This window comes from Nannospalax galili, unplaced genomic scaffold (genome assembly GCF_000622305.1).
Source record: "Nannospalax galili isolate Female #2095 unplaced genomic scaffold, S.galili_v1.0 scaffold235, whole genome shotgun sequence".
Lineage (NCBI taxonomy): Eukaryota > Metazoa > Chordata > Mammalia > Rodentia > Spalacidae > Nannospalax > Nannospalax galili.
This window is the reverse complement of record NW_008338118.1, coordinates 5,173,535-5,180,251: the sequence shown is the minus strand read 5'-3', so window position 1 is coordinate 5,180,251 and position 6,717 is coordinate 5,173,535.

Here is a 6,717-nt window from a genome sequence, read left to right as displayed (position 1 = left end):
ACTTTTTCATCCTGGAAAGTTAAAGCATCATAAAGCCCAGAAATGTGTGTGTGTGTGTGTGTGTGTGTGTGTGTGTGTGTGTGTGTCTTTGTGTGGTAGAAACACTGACTGGAGCAACTTGTAGAAAAAAAAGGTTATTTGAGCTTATCATTCCATGGGAATTACAGTCCATCATATCAGGGAGGCATGGTGGCAGGAGGTGGCTGGACGAGGAGTGGAAGCTAAGTTCTCACATCTTCAAGCAGGCAGAAGAAGAAGGAGCAACACGGGAGATCCGTCAAGGCTTAAGAACTCTCTAAGCCGCCCCCCAGTGATGTGTTTCCTCCAGTTTGGTCACACCTTCTAAGACCTCCCTATAGAGCACAACCATCTGGGGACAAAAATGTCCAAATACTTGGATCCTATGGAGGATATTCTCATTCAAACCACCAAAAATGAGTATGAGAGTATAATACTCAAATGTATGAGTCATCTGGAAAGAAAATGAATTGTGTAGAAACTAAAGCTGTTCTCTACTAATGACTTCAATTAGTCAGTAAATTTGAACTAGAGAGTAGGGTAAGGCACTTTTAGAAAAATACTATATTCAAGCTAAGTAAAGAAGGTCTTAAATTTAGGTCCAGTGAATCTGTTCATAAGTTATGCTGTATTTACCTAATAAATATAATTTAATATAAAAATTCAATCTGAGAAGACACTACTATAGCACTGATCAGGAAATCATATTCAATAAAATCAGTTTTAAATTAATTTAGCAAATTTTATGAGTTGATTTTAGGGGCTGGAGAGATGGCTCAGAGGTTAAGAACACTGGCTGTTTTTGCAAAAGACCCAGGTTTGAATCCCAGCACCCGCATGGCAGCTAACAACTGACAGTAACTCCAGTTCCAGAGGATCCAACAGCCTCCTCTGTCCTCCGCAGTCATTGCACGATACGAGTGCACTTACCTACATGCAGGCAACACATGCATACACATAAAATAAAAATAAATAAAATATTTTAAAATTAAAAAAGAGTTGATTTTAGTTTTTAAAATATTATTTACATTATATGCATTTGTGAGTGCTTAAATGAGTTTCTGTGCAGCACATATGTGCAGGAACTAGGTAAGCTAGAAGATGGCTTTGAATCCTCTGGAACTGGAATTACAGATGATTGTGAGCTTCCATGTTGGTCATGTCAATTAGTCCTGGCCAGTCCTCTGCAAGAGTGGCAAGTGCTCTTGACCCCCGGGCTTTCCTTCTAACCCCAAGAAGTCATTGAGTAGATGTTTCACATAGAAAACTTCCTTAGGTTTTGTACACTTATAAAGGAAAGACTGAACTTATAACACTTATCTATTTATTTTTATTAAAGTACAAGGAAAATTTTGGTGCAAACTTCTGGAATAATTTTTTCAATTTAACTTGCTTCTAAACAGGAAGTTCAGTACATGTATTTTGAAAGGTGCTTTTGATGTATTTTATGTTTTAAAGCTTGCCAGATCAGTTTATTTGGTACATAAAATATATTAAAAGTGCTTTACAATTCTTTTGGGCCCTATGTAAGGCTGTGAATAATAAATAATCATGTTTTCTCTTTCTGTATTTGTCTGTCTTGTATTATGGGTCTACTTTTAAAATTTTTAATTGAACAAATTTAGCTTTGCATTTTTCATAATCTGGTAAGCAATTGGTAAACTTGATTAGTTACAAGACTTTGGTGGACATACACATTGAATGTTACAGTAGTTTAGTGAAAATGATACCATTGTAGTTTCTTGCTATATAATAAGAACTCCATTAACAAGGGGCTCTAGATAAGCTGACTAGATCAGTGGACAGACTTGCACTGGGGACACTGACAACCCAGTGGGCCTTAGCAGGGATGACAGAGTATTTGAGCTCCAGTGGGGTGGGTATGGGAGGGTGCCAGTGGGGACAGAGGTATAAAGATGATTAAGATTGTTTGAGCTGTTCTGTGTGAAATACACAAAACAATTCAATAAAATGGAAATAAAAACCCTAGATTTGTTTGAATTAGCTAGATAAATGTTTTCATAATTAAACTTAATTACATATGCTCTATGGTCTATAAATCATTTACCCTTAATACATTGCATACCAATGAATGCCCACTTGCTTTATTTTTCTTTCTTCATTCAGGCACACTGTTTTCCAAGTTGTCCACATGAAGAGCTTTGTTACCTTTGCTTAACAGCAACTCTCATTTTTGTAACATAAAGTCTCTTAGCCAGATCCTGAGTTTCCTCGGGGCTGTGTTTATTGCAGTTTATCCATGCTTCTTCTACTGCATTTAACATTAAATTTTATGTGTAGAAGAGAGTATAACTTATTGAGGTGAATTTAAATGCTCAGTTAATTTCACACATTTGATTATTGAGATTGGAACATTCAGATCTTTATTAATTAGCAACTGCTTCAACTATTGCATAAAATACAATGCTGTTTCTCCCTTAAATTCAAGGAAAGACTTGTGGGGAGCACTTCGTCTGAGACCAGAACTGTCCTTGGTGCTGGAAACATAGTAGACACCCCAAAGCCATATTGACTTGTTTCATGGAAGCTGAATTATCTATGGAAAAAAGACAGACTTAGTAAGTTAGAATAGTAGAAGCAGGTATGTTTTGAGATCTCATCACATACTAGTCACTGTAATAAAGATGTTTCACATACCTCATTTAATTATTTATCACATGTATGCAAGCATGTATACATGCTCACACATATGTAGGTGCATATGTATAAGGGTGCATGCACATGTATGTTTTTGTGCCTGCAGAGACCAGAGGGTGACATTTCTTGTCTTCCTTGATCATTATCCATATTATATATTGGGATAAGGCCTCTCATTCAAACTCAGAGCCTGCAAATTTGGCTAGTTTGGCTAGTCAGCTTGCTCTGGGGGTACCCTGTCTTTGCTTACCAAGTACAGGGATTACAAGTGGACCTCCTTGCCTGCCAAGCATTTATGTTTATGCTGAGATCTGACCTTCAAGCCTCACAATTTTTTGGAAGCATTTTAAACACCGAGCAATCTCCCTAGCCCCATTATTCTTAAAATAAATGTGTTAGTTTTATTATTTTACATGTAATTTTTGTGTGTCTGTGTGTGTTTATGTGTCTATATTATAGATGTAAATCTGCATGCACACATGTATTTGTAGGGTATTTGTTTAGGCCAGAGGTCATTGTTAAGTGTATTCCTTTATTGCTCTCCACCTTACTCTTTGAAACAGGGTCTCTCCCTGAGCTCAGACCTCACTGATTATCTATGACTGTCTGACCAGTGAGCTATGTGGATCTTCCTGCCTCAACTCCCCCACCCCAGCACTGGAGTTAAAGACATATGCCACCAGACTCAGCTTTTTACATGAGTGCTGGGGAGCCAAATTTGTACAACAGATACTTTTCTGTTGGAGCCATCACCTCAGTCCTACAAAAACTTTTGATAATAATTTTTGTATTAGTAGCTAGATTCTATATCGTTATATATGAAAAAGCAGTAAAAAAGGGTCTAGGGCATGGAAGTAATGAAAGGTTGTTTAACAAATAATTAGTGTTTCTCCAAGTAGAGTGAGCCTTGAATAGATTTGGAGATAGCACACTTTAAAAAGAAGCTCATCAAGTGCCACCTTCCTGAGGTGGAAATGACTGTGTCTTGCTCAAGAAGCAAAGAGAATGAATGTGAAGCTCCCATGGAGTCACTGAGAGGATGTGATGGCCATGTGGTAGAGATGGTGTGAGCTGGAGGTGCTTCCAAGTCCAAATAATGAAGCCCTTGTATGACTTTTGAATTTTGCTATAAATAATAAAAAATCTCATGAAGAATTTTGAGGTGAAGAATATTGTATTATGATTTATTTCAGTTTTGTTTTTTGAACAGCTATAGAATGAACCCAAATCTTGGTGCATAGGAGATTAGCATGTAATGGATGAGTTATATTTCCAGCCATTTTTTCTCCTTTATATGCTAGAAACACATTGGACTGTTTTGAGGCAACCTTCTGTTGGAGAATATCACATACGTATTAGCTTATTCAGAAAATTTTCAACTCCTTCTTTCTGATAAGATGAAGAGGTACATAAATATAAAAATAAACTTAAAAAGATTTGCTCATCTCACATAGTAGTCCCTTGACCATCTCAGAATAAATAAATTTTTTTGGGAGGGTTTGAAGATATGACATGAAATAAATATCTTCTACTCTCATGCCAGACAGATTTTGCATTTATTTCTGAAGACACTGTGACAAGAGTCCCTGATTCCAAATGGTATTTATGTCATTATTCATGAAAATCATCTGGAACCTCATTCTTTGCCTGTCCAGGAAAGCAAGCTCTTCTTCTGTATGTCACCACTGGTATTTCAGATTTCTTCTACCTGCATTGTTGTATAGCTAGTGGCCCAGATGCAGAATTACAAACATCTGTCCTGAGTTATCAGAGAAGTAGCTATGGTATTTCCTGTGAAAGATTTGAAGAGAGAACAAAAAAAAAAAAAACCACAACAAACACACAAGAAACAAGAAAGCAAAGCAAGAATACAAAGTATAGCCAGGAGGGAGGGAGAGCACAGGAGAGCAATGAGACAAGGCAAGCTAAGTGCTGACATCAAAACTCAGAAGTGCACAGCTCTCAGAGGAGAGACTTGAAGGCATAGAACCCCTGGTCATTGACAAAGGGAAAACTAAGGTCATTAGCAGAAGAAAACTTTACTGACAAATATTTTGCTGTATACCCCAGGAACCAGATAATTGGTAAATGAATGTTGGAGGGAATCTAGATAAAACTCTTCACATTATTTTCAAATGTTAAAACTGAGTTGTGAGGGATTTTTTCCCAAAAATTCAGATATTTTTGGCTAATGTCTCTGTAACTTTGATACTTTCTCTTCTTTGGATATTCTTCTTTGATCCTGTGTTCTTCAAAGGTGAATTTTATATCCACTTTGGGCATATAAAGTCTCCTCATTTGTTTAATGTGTTCTTATCTCCTTGAATCATATAAGCTCTGATTCAATTAGGTAGATGGTGACTCCCAAGTTTCCTTTGGATTTATGGAAACCTATTTATCATTTAAAAAAAAATCAGATAAGGAAACGTCTGCTCAAAGAAACACAGTAATTTATCATTTTAGGAGAGGGAAATTTGTTTGCTGTTTTATTACTGCTGTTAATCCAAATTATCTTACAGGTGTTTTAAAGATCTGTCTAGATCTGATAAGTCCTTTCTATTTGGAATAAATTGGTTCTACCCTCCCAGAGAGGATAACTGTGCCATATGCCCTGGCTGTACCCAGAGATCAGCCAAGCCTGAGGGTATAGCCAGGAAATACAATGGGCTGTTGAGTTTAGATGAAGTAAGACTAGCTTCAGCTGCAGATAGCTTTCTAATAAGCAGCTGATTATTAGCTATTATTTTAGACCTCTAGGCTAATCATAAAGGAGACTATTAGCAGGTAATGGATTAAATGAGGTGACTCATAGTCATATAATTTTTTAATGTGAAAGAAGAAAAATAGCCTGTGGTAGATCAACTGTTGTCAAATCTTTATATAGCACATGGGATGCTCTTGGAACGGTTCGAAGGCCATAAACTGTCTTTTGATTAAGTATGAAAGACTCAGGACTGCTTTTCTCTTAATTGGAAGCATACTCTTAGATTTGAAAATTCAGAGATGAAAAGTTGTGGCTGCTGAGGAACTGGCACTTCAGGAAGATAAATGACTTGTCTGATGTCTTACAAGTAGTTGGCATAACTCTGCCTGAAACCCCAGCCCTTCTGAAGCTTTGACTCTGCTGATTGATGTTTGATCCTCTTTTCTCTTTTTCTCTGTTCATTCTCACTGTAGCGAACTGGACCTAATATTATCTGTATCCTGGCCATGCTAATACGAAAGTTATTCAGTGTTACATGAAAAGAACAATAGCAAGTGTCTTGGAAGAAACATAGAAGGCTATTAAAGAGGTCTGCAGACAGTACTAAATTATTTTTTGAGACAATGTAACTATGTGTTTCAGGCTAGCTTCAAACTTGTGATCCTCCTGTTTTAGCTTTCTGAGTACTAGGATAACTAGTATACACTATGCTGGACTCCTATTAAATAGTTTAAAGGATCGAAAAGGGGTTGGTATTTAACTCAGTGGCAGAGTACTTGTTTATCAGTCACAAGGCTCTGGATTCTGTCCCTAGCACTGAAAAAGCAAGGAGGCAAACAAATGAAAAAGCCAAGGGAACTTCAAGAATGAAGAATATACTTGCAAAGACCAAATTCTGTTTTTCTCATTGTTTCCCAAATACGAAAATATATTTTCCTTTCAATTTCAGGAAAGTAGATGCCACTGGAAATAATCACATTAAGTAAATTAAGTCAGTTTCAGAAAGACAAATATGATTTTTTTCTCATTTATGGCTCCTAAATATTCCAGGCAGTTAAAATCATATGTACCAAGGATGTGAACACAGAAGTGAAACTGTGTGGGGACACAGGGACAAATGGGAGAGGGAGGGGAGGATAGGTGCTGGTGAATGTGCTCAAAGCACTACATATACTTGCATGAGAAGGGCTATATATAACCAGTATAAAAAGGAAAAAAGAAAAATCCCACTCCAAATTTGAAATAAGCAGCATGTAAAAAGTGGCAGTGGATGGCAGGTGCTCTGAATACTAAACAATCTCCTCTGTGTTCATGTTTCGGGATTCCAAATGGTCCTG